Source organism: Budorcas taxicolor, chromosome Y (genome assembly GCF_023091745.1).
Source record: "Budorcas taxicolor isolate Tak-1 chromosome Y, Takin1.1, whole genome shotgun sequence".
NCBI lineage: Eukaryota > Metazoa > Chordata > Mammalia > Artiodactyla > Bovidae > Budorcas > Budorcas taxicolor.
The window spans coordinates 2811308-2822546 of NC_068936.1; the positions used below are offsets into that span (position 1 = coordinate 2811308).

An 11239-nucleotide genomic window follows, 5' to 3' on the forward strand; every position below is an offset into this window, starting at 1 on the left:
TACATATTTCACACATGAAGACCTGGGTACTGACTTTCCCACATGAAATCTGGAATTTTGTATATTTCACTTATGGACATCTGGCATTGATGTTAGTACACAAGAAGTGGAATTTTGACGATTCTATATATGCAAATAGGGGCACTGATTTTCCTCTGTTGAGTATGGATTTTCCTATATTTCACATAAGAAAATCTTGGCAAGGATTGAATTCATGAAATAATGAATTTTTTTCTTTTCTTTTCTTCTATATTACATTTAGGAAAATCTGGGTCATGATTTTCCGACATGAAATATTCAATTCTCTGTATTTCACAAATGAAAATCTGAGCATCGGTTTCTCTACATGAAATATGGATTTCACCTTTGGCATTTGAAATGCTAGGCACAGAGATTTTTCCATGAAATATGAAATTCTTGTATCTCACATTGAACTGGGAATAAACATGGTCACATTTTGTAACATGAAATATGGAATTTTTCATATTTCTCATTTGAAAATCTGTGTGCCAACTTTCCTTCTTGAAACACGGAATGGTGTATATTTAGCATTAGAAAGACTTGGCATCAATTTCCCCACAAGTAATATGGAATTTTCTATTTTTTATATGAAAGTGATCTTCACACTTGAGGTATGGAAGTCTCTATATTTCACCCAAGAAAATTTGCATGAAGCTTTCCCAATATGAAATATGGAATCCTGTATATTGCACATTTGAAAACCTGGGGACAGATTTTTCTCATATGAAATATGAAATCTCAAGTATTTATGTATGAACATTTGTGTCAGATTTTCACACATAAAATATGGAATTTTCCACGGTTCAGAAATTAAGATCTGTGCTAAGCAGTCAAATATAGAATCAACTATATTTCACGTATGAAACTTTGGTCACAGTTTTCCCTATTTGCGATTCTCTGGATTTCACCTATGACAGTCTGGGTAAAGGTTGCCCCACACGATATATGGAATAATCTATATTTCACACATAAAAATCTAGGTGCCAGTATTTCTACACGAAATGTATAAATCTCTAGAGTAACAATTGTATTTCTAGATTTTGAATTTTCCACATGAAATATGCAAATCTATATGTTTCACATATGAAAATGCGGATGCCGTTTTTTTTTTTTTCAGCAAGAAATACAAAATTCTCTGTGAAGGTTTTAATACATGAAGCTTTGAAATTCTGTATATTAATTGACAAAATATCTGGGCGTCTGTTTTCCTGCATTAACTATGAAATTATCAAAATCGCCAAGAGTTACATCAGAGCACAGATTTCGTCACCTAAAATACAGAATTATTTACATTTCACATCTGAAAGCGAGGGTGCAGATTTCCCTGAATGAATTATGGCATTATTTATATTTCTCGTTTGAAAATCTAAGCACCATTTCTCCCACAAGAAATACGGAATCTCTGTGATTCCTCCACAAAACTGTGAGTGGCGATATTCTTACATGAATTTTGAATTCCTTTATATCTCCCATATAAGAACCAAGGCATATATTTTCTTGCATGAAATATGCTATTCTTTATATGTCATATTTCACCATCTAGGTGTAGACATTTCTAACTGAAATATGGAAACCTTTGTATGTCACATATTTAAGTATGCAAGCAGAATTTTTTGCATGTAACATGGAATCCTCTATATTTCACATATGAAAACCTGATGAGGAATTTTTGACATGGAAATATACATTTTTTTGTTCACTTGACATAGGAAAACCAGGGTACAGATTTTCTTAGAAGACATATGTACTACATATATTTCAGATATGACATGTTGAGTGCAGCTCTTGTACAAGAAACAGAGAATTTTCAGTATTTCAAATATGGAAATCTTACTTCAGATATTTGCATATGAAATAGAACCCTTACATTTAATGTATAAAGTCTGGACACTGAGTTTTCTCATAATGTATGCAATTTGCTACATGTCACATATGAATTGTGAGGTATAGATTTTCCTACATGAAATATGGATTTTTCTGTATTTCTCTTATCAAAATATGAGCACAAGGTTATTTTATGAAACATGAAGTTCTTCATATTTCACATTTGAAAATATGGGTACTTTTAATATTATTTCTACATTAAATATGTAATGAGATTTATTTCTCTATATTTCACATTTGAAACTCCAGGCACAGGTTTTCTTGCATGAAAAAGGGAATTTGATCTATACTGGAATGAAATATTGAACTGCAGACCCGGGTTTGATTCCTGGCTTCGGAATATCCACTGGAGAAGGGATAGGCTACCCACTCCAGCATTCTTGGGCTTTCCTGGTGGTTCACCTGCTAAAGAATCTTCCTGCAATGTGGGAGACCTGCGTTTGATCCCTGGGTGCAAAAATCCCCTGGAGAAGGGAGAGGCTACCCAATCCAGTGGGATCACAAAGAGTCAGACATGCCTGAGTGACTCTTACGTTCACTTTTCTTTGAAATTAGGGGTCCTCTATGGCTCAGTGGGTAAACTATCTGCCTGCAATGCTGGAAATATGGGAGATGCATATTCGATACCTGGGTCAGGAAGATCCCCTTCAGAAGGTGCAACCCACTGCAGTAGTCCTGCCTGAAAAATCACAGGGACAGAGGAGCCTGGTGGGCTACTGCCCATGGGGTCACGAAGAGTCTGACACAAATGAACAATTGAGCAATAATTGAAATTATCCTGAGTCATGAGCAAGAATAAAATGAAGAAAGAAAGAAAAAAAAAAAAGTAACAGAGGCTACAGGACTAACCAGCAAAATGTGAAATATATAGCTCCCCCCACCCCCAGGAGGAACTCAAGATCTCAGGGCATACATATTGGCAGTCCCAAGTAAAGAGGAGAGAGAGAATGGGAAAGAATAAGTACTTCTGGAAAGCATGCTCCTCAGACCCTTCAAATATGGCAAAATATGCAAGTCTAACATCAGCTTAATCTGCAGGAACTTCTCCCTTTCTGAAGCTCTTGTGTTCCTTCAACACCACCTAGTGAACAACATCAGTTAGTGGCTTGGATAGCGAAGATTCTGCCTTTCCATGTAGGTAACCTGAGTTTGATCTGTAGGTCAGGAAGATCCCCTGAAGGAGGAACTGGCAACCCACTCCACTTTTCTTTCCTGGAAAACACCATGGATAGAGGAGCCCAACAGGCTACAATCCATGGAATCACAAAGAGTGAAGACATGACAGAGGACTATCATGTGATTACTTAATCCTCTGGGTAAGAGCCTGTCCCATGATTTGGTATGCAGTATGCTGTTATTAGGAGAAAGCGATGGCACCCCACTCCAGTACTCTTGCCTGGAAAATCCCATGGACAAAGGAGCCTGGTAGGCTGAAGTGTCGGACATGACTGAGTGACTTTGCTTTCAATTTTCACTTTCATGCATTGGAGAAGGAAATGGCAACCCACTCCAGTGTGCTTGCCTGGAGAATCCCAGGGACGGGGGAGCTTGGTGGACTGCTGTCTATGTGGTCACACAGAGTCGGACACGAGTGATGCGATGCAGCAGCAGCAGCAGCAGCAGCAGCAGCAGCAGCAGCGGCAGCATGCTATTATTAACTGATTATGTGCCCCCTTTCACTCGGCTATAGAAGGTCACTGAGGACAAGAATTCTTTAATAACTTTTTCTTCACAGAAAGGAAAGCCCTTCTGTGAGTAATGCTTTACTTAAATTTGTGAAGTAATTCTCCATGCGTAATGTCAGTTTAATGACTAAGGCAGGGATTCATAGGGAGAGGTAAAACTCAATTTCCTTCATTTCTGTAGTAGTGTTTAACGAACACTTAACAAGTCAACCCCAAATCTTTCCTAACAGATGAAAAATTTCCTGACAGAGGCATTCCAATAACATATTTGCCCTCTGTGGTCCTAATTAATATTCTCAGTTTAACCATTGATCTTCTTGCTCCTGGGACATTTTTCTAAGTGTGCGGATATTCTTGTTTCCAAACTTGTGTCACTGTTAACTCTATCTGCAATAAAGCATTTCTTGCTGTGCACAGAGACCATGGAACTCATTTAAAAAGTCACAGTTTAATATACTGGAAGTATTTGATCCAGGAATGAAAGGGTCAAATTCACAAGCAATCTAACAAAGATACACAAACTTAAAAAAAAAAAAAAAGTGAATGCAAGCAACTCGAGGCAAGTCTGTTGAACAGAAATATGCAAATACTGAGACAACTATGGCAACAGAGCTGGCACAAGCATGGGTGCAACATCAAGGAGATGAAGGCATAAGCAGACCCACAGGAAGAAATATCACCTCACATTCAGAGAGTGCCAGTTCATGAGGAAACACAATGGAGACATCCAATCTTCATTCTAAACAAAGGAAAACATGAACACATCCAGAGTGTTTGAAATGAGTGCAAACAAATGCAGTTTGAGATGACTGAATCAGATGCTCATGAATTGATGAGTAATCCTAAGAGTTTCACATGCATTGATATTCAGTGGAAGAAAATCTTACATAACATGGCCAAGTGTGCAGTCAACTCTAACAGTATGTAGACTTTAGGGCCAACTGAAAGCCCTAAAGAGACTGGGATAGCAGTCATTGCAAATTTCCAGAGGATGACAGTGAAGTCAACCACCCATGATTAAGTTTTACTAACTGATCCATGAACCAGATTTGCACTCTTCACTCTGGGACAGGTTAGAGATAAAACTACCCCTGGTACTGAAGCACTGGCAGAAAATATTAGGCAATGGGGGAACTTGTCCCAAACTTTTCTGGTCTTTTGTTACTTACAAAATCTTACTAAAACTTCTGAATGTGGATCAACATCGTGGAGTCCCTAAAATGAGTCCTGTCTAAGGTCCTGCAAACCACGCACTGATATTTCATCTCACACCAAGTGCAGAGTTATTACAGCACAGTTTGTGTTCCATTTTAACTAGCACTAAGACAGACAAGTACCATCCTGCGGGAGCCCCACAGATTCTTTGAAATTTACAGGTTAAGAAAGTGAGAAGATGCATTTCCACAGTGTTTCCTGGACTGGTTGTTCGGACAGCACCAAGAGAAGGCCAACTCTTGACTTTTAGAGCTTTAGATGCTCCTCTGTAGAAGGGCCAAAGCTAGGCTACAGTTATTCAAATGCAAAAGCTGACACTGAGCAGGAGCTCTTATTCAGTGCACCTTGAAGCAGACATCTATAAACCCATGTACTTTGATGGTCAACCCTGACCTTTTGCCCTGAAAAGAGATGTTGCTTTAGGGAGAAAAGTTGTGGAGTGAGAACTCCATGTGGGACAGAATTATCACCCTCAGACATGCCCATGTTGGAGCCATTGTATGTGGAATGAGAGAAGAACAGGGTGGGACAAATGCTGAACTCTCCCTCCACCATTAGTGCCACTCTGTCCTTTGCCCCATCCAGAAGTGGATATGTTTCCAGGAAGCAATCATCTACTTTGCAAGGACCACCCTAAACTCACCCTCTCCAGTCACTAGATGAGTTCCATATGCCCCATGTGCTCCCGTTGGCTCTTGGCCCATGGAATAGTGACAAAGGCCCAGAAGAAGGACAGGTCCTTTTTGGTTGAAAACAGTCTGTGCTGAGCCATTCAGTAAGGATGAGACACTGTCACCAGAGGGTTCGTGAGCTGATAGAGGGCCTTGGAGCTGACAGAGCTTATGCCTATCTGGAAAATGGGATATTAGACACTGAGTCATCATGGAACACAGAGTGCATGGCTGGGTGGGCAGGCCCTTGCTGTTTCACATGCCCCATTCCCTCTTTTCTGCCCCTGTACACTTTGAACCTAATCTGAGTTCCTGGAAGAAAAGAGTTCACATGAGCTCAAATATATAATACAGGATTTGTTTTCTTTGCTTATCTGTTTCCTGGAAGATTTTACCTTTTCACCCGGTAATCCTCATTGCCTTCCCACCCATCTCTCTCTCTCCCTAGGCCACAGCCCCTCCATATACTTTATACTCCCATTCCCTAAGATGTTGCCTGGAACCCTAGCTCTGAGAAGGTGACTGTCTCAGCAAAAGACCACATGTTTATATACACAAAGAGTCTGGCTATCTGATTCACAGTGAGTTGAATGTTAAGGCTTTTTTCCCTGTTCTGTACTCTTAAACTGTCTCATGATATCCAACAGAGAGGATACTTGGGGCACTGCCATCAAATAAAATTGATTTCCACTATTTCAATTTCTGGCCCTTGTTCACCACACCCTTTCCGTGAATGTGCAAAATGGCCAGACCCACAGTTTATGGCCCTTTGTCTTCTTTCTCCTTCATCCCCAAACTCCACCTCACAGAAGGAACTGCATCCTCTGACACACACCCAAAGATTGACTTAACCCCCTCTGCAACTCTCTATGGACTAGCAGTAAACTGAGACGTCTACATGGAGCTGAAGCATTTGTCCTGAGGACCTGCCCAAAAAATACACAGGCACATACAGTCAAGGCTGTTTATTTATCTTTCAGAATTATTTCAGGCTTACTGATGTCTCCCACTGCATGCGTTTCACAGTAGACCATTCTTCATTACTTTCCTGTGCATGAGAACTATGCTGGCCATTGATCTTCATGTGAAGCAGCTTCTTAGGTTTTCTATTTTAGGTAAAAAGGGATGCTCCATCATACGTTTCTCAAAATTCAGGGGTTCCTTTCAAAACAGACACAGACACAGATATATAAACCTATCCTCTCTGAGCATTCCTAAAGACAGCTTTACTTTTTCAAGTCATTTCCCAGGAGAGAGTCTGTGATCTTTCACATTTCCTATAAGCAAACACTAAAAACAAGGTACCCCAATCTTCACTGTAGAACAATTTACAATATCTAGGACAGAGAAGCAACCTATATGTCCATTGGCAGATGAAGGAATAAGGAAATCATGGTACATATACGCAATGGCATGCTACTCAGTTCTGAAGAGGAACACATCAAAGTCAGTTTTAGTGAGGTGGAGTGAATATGGAGCCTCTTACACACAGTGAAGTAAGTCAGAAAGAGGAAAACAAATACTGCACGTTAACACAAATATGTAGAGTTTAGGACCATGTGTGGGGTACAGTCCATCCAACATCCAGGGCAATAGATAAGACATAGACATAGAAAACAGACTTTTAGATTCAGTGGGAGAATGTGAGGGTGGAATGATTGAAGAAAATAGCCCCCAAACACATAAATTACCAATATAACATAGACGATCAGTGTGAGTTCGATGCATGAAGCAAGGCACTCAAAGTCTAGCTGTGGGTCAACCCAGAAGGGTGGAGTGGGCAGGGCGGTGTGTGGGTCAGTGGGTGGGGGGTTCAGGAACTGGGAGAATATGTGTACACCTATGGCTGACTCATGTTGGCTGACATATGGAGAAAAACATCATAATATTGTAACTATCTTCCAGTTAAAATAGTCTCCATGATCCTTCACAATGGCCAGTATTTTCAGAAAGATTGTGGCAGGCTAAAAAGATGCAAAAGAACATTAGCAAAGAAATGTGAAGATCAAAATGGAAGTAAATGATGGTCAGTAGGGTACAGCCTTGCACAAGGAAGACTCACAGACCTTTGTGGAAAGGGGACTTCATGAGGAATAGTAGGTGGGACCCAATTTAAGAGGAACCTGAGGGCAGAGTTGTTGGCCATGGAACAACAGTTCACAGATGTGCAGCTGAGTCATATTTAAATCAGAGTGATTTTGGACTGACCAGGCCACTTCATCTACCACAAGCTCCCTTATTCCCTCTGTCACTCTGTATTCAATGGAGTCCCAGTATCTGCACAAGTTAAATAATTGACCAAGGCTCCTGGAAAACATTTACGTCAGTGCCCAGTCCCTGGTCTTCTCACCTCTTGTCCTCCCAGTACACCCCTGTGGTGGAGCCTTCCTCCTCATGTAGTACTGCAAAGGATTGGGCCACAGATCCTTAATGATGATCTCCCAGGGAAACCAGCAAGGTCAGCAGAGAGCTGGCCAGACCCCAGGCCCTCCAGTGCGCTGCCAAGAACTCCAACATCAAATGCATACACTGGCCCAGTTGTCCAATGAGACCCCATCTCAGCCATCCTGCTGGATCCTGCAAAGTTATGGTCAAAGAACCAGTTGAAGAAGTTAATGATATTGTTGTGGTATCTCTGGATGTATGCCTTACATTCAATCCCTGGTGACACTGAATTGGAGTGGAATGAGATGCTAGGTCTCCTGCAAGTAAAGGAGTATGGGAGAAAGACCTAAATCACTTTCCAAGTTCAACCTACCCCTTTCTGTCCCCACACCCCGAATCCAGTGAGCTGCTCTTACCAGTGATGTTAATGAGACGCTCCTTAACAATCACTTCGTTCTGCAAATACCTGTTCTTCTGGAAAGACAATGTGATCTTGCACCAAAGAGTGGGATACCTGAGATGCTCCACAGGCCAGGACAAAGTGAGGGAGGTGGCATGGGGGTGGGGTGTGTATGAAACCTCTTTATAGAAGAGCTGTCCTTTACTATTTTCAGGGATATATCATTTCCCCTCCCCTCCCCATGCACCTCCCTTCCCAATTATCAGTGTCCCCTGCCTGACCTTTAAGTTGGTCATGTAGTTAAGTATGTCTTTATCTGGTTCACTCATCTTGACTGACATTTGGGGGTGGTTCACAAATTACTTTAGGTCAAGGAGCCTGTAGATATGCTGGGAGAACAAAGGTAGCCTAAAGAGTAGCCTGGCATTGTCTGACTTCAACTGGCTCCTACTGAACTCCTTACATCTGTGTGGAGTTAGTACACACAGACCGTGTGAAGGCCCAAGAAGCCCCAAGGCTAGGCCTATCAATGCAAAGAGCTTCTGTTCCTAACAGGAAGATCCTAAGCTCCATCTCAGATTCCTAAAAGTTAGTTTATTTCTGGAAAACAAACACTCCTAGCTGCAACAAGCATGAGCACTTACCCACTGCAACATCACTCCCAAAGTCATTCAGGTTTTGGAGAACACCTGTATTCCAGACAAGCTTTTTCTCTGAGGAGTCCTGGTACTAACGACAATTCTTATCGGGAGCTGTGCAAGTGAAGCCCAAGTATCAATTATTCCTGCTAACCAAAACAGGAAGGACATCAGCCGTCTGATTACCCATCATCCAATACATACATTTTGTACTGAAACTGCAAGATCTGTAAACTCCGTTTGCAACAGCCCAGGTAAAACCAATTCCACAAGCACCACACCTAGGATAAAACTTTGACCCAGAGCCACGGATTCCCTGGATGATGGCGCTTCTATGTTCTAGATGCAACTTCTGCCTCTGACAGTTCTCGTCTTTCAGCTGAGAGTGGGCCCTTTGGGCTTTCTTGTTCACAGGATCCAGCTCCACCTGCAGGACTGCCAGCTCCTCCAGTGGGGGCCTTTCACCCAGGGCTCTAGCCTTGCATATTCCTGGCTCTGCTCCTCCAGCTTTCCCTCCCACTCCTATGAGGAAACCTGCTCCATCTCCTCCCTCACCACCACATCCACCTCCTCAGTGTCTTCCACCAGCAGCCAGTACTGCTGCCAGATCCCCGCCACCTCTCCCTCTTCCAGTGCCGTGCCTTTCTCTACCGCTTCCACCATGAAAACGGTGGCCTCCTCCCCTGGGACCAGCATCTCCTCTGCCTCCCCCACCCAGCAGGCAGGGCCCAGGGACCCTGCCCTGTAAAGAGCCGTGCTCACAACTAAAATCCAGGATCTGGGGCAGCTCCCGCCTCCCTCTGGCCCCGTCTCACTCTCCGTGTGGCCCTGGCCGTGGCCCCAAGCTGCTAAGTAGCTGGATAGGAGAGCATAGCAAGTGTTCCGCACAGCCTGCCCACCCGATGCAGTCTACTCCGGGACAGCAACTGCTTGCTTCCCAACAGTCTATTGGCAGGGAAAGGGATACATGCAAGCACAAAGCTTTGTGACGCTACGCATGCTCCTAATATGTTGGTGGGAAGCAGCCGAACTCTACATCCTGACGGTCAGACTTCATCATGAGCCAATCAAATGGACCCTAAAGGTAGTTGTTCACGGGACACACCCCTTGGAATTCTGGGCACTCTGGGAGTGGGTGACCCAGCGGCCAAACTCTGCTCAATGCAGAGGACTCCCGTTCACTCAAGCAGTTTGCCTGCCCAGCCAGTGAAGTGCCTGACGAGAGATGGGAGAGTCAGGCCAGTTGGGAGGCAAAGAAAAGGAACCTGAACTTGACGCTGCAATCATCCTCAAGGTTTAAATTGCCTCTGGGGAAGTGGACAATTACGTGTGTTCAGGGAGAGACACAGGTGAGACAGGGTTCCTGGTTACGTCAGGGACATGGTTGCTCACGTTGGATCCAAACTGCAAGCCATGGCAGACCGTGGGGGTGGCTGTGGGGGCATACACTGACCTCACCGTAGCTCAACTGATAAAGAGTCCTATCCTAAACTTGAGCCTTAGGCTAGAGCAGTGTCAGGAATGCAGCCATCATCTGAGGAAGGATGTCTTCCACCCACTGTCTGGGCCCCAGGCAGCAGCCCCAAGGCAAACCACCCTGGAATACCCTGGCCCAAAGTCTGTCAGCTCTCTGCCGCCGTCCCCCTACCCTAACCCCCATCTCCTGCCTGGCCTCCCCCATCACCTCTGCCTGTGGCTTAGAGCAGGGACAGCGTGCGTAAGGATATGCACTAGGCACACAGATGCACTTCCTAGAGGAGGAGAGCTCCTCACTCAAGTGTTTCAGGGGGACAAAAGTGCCCCTCCAGCGCGTTAGTTACTTTATACCTCCAGGCCACATAGCTAACATGGACACACTCATATTAAGTGCACAAACAGATGCCATGCTCACAGTCTGTCTCCTGGGATGCCTGGGGTTTCACATTTAGCACCTACTTTAGAGTGGAGAACACACATACACAGAAAGACACACAAACATAGCACACACCTATACACGCACACTCCTGTACACGCACACACACACTCACATGCAAGACACAGGGACACAAATGCAAACAGGGAACACAGATCTTTCAGAGGCTGAAGAACCTGTGGTTCATAGCAAATGCAGAGATTTCCTAATTTCTTTTAGGAAAACTCCATTCTGACCTTCAGATTTGAAATATAGAGAAGTTCAACTTTCATGAAGGATAATTAATGCCCAGATTTTGATACAGGTAATACAGAGAATTCCATATTTCACAGTTAATAGTCACTCTCATAAATATATATGAGAATTATATAAATACAAAGAATATGATAGTTCATGAAGACTCAGTGGTACCCAGAATTTCATTTGTG

At 43.2% G+C, this 11239-nt stretch overlaps 1 pseudogene; it reads right to left on the minus strand.

Moving 5' to 3' along the window:
- Nucleotides 1-6370: 6370 nt before the first annotated feature.
- LOC128070906 (testis-specific Y-encoded protein 3-like) lies at nt 6371-10314 on the minus strand (annotated as a pseudogene).
- Between the last annotated feature and the right edge of the window lie 925 nt (nt 10315-11239).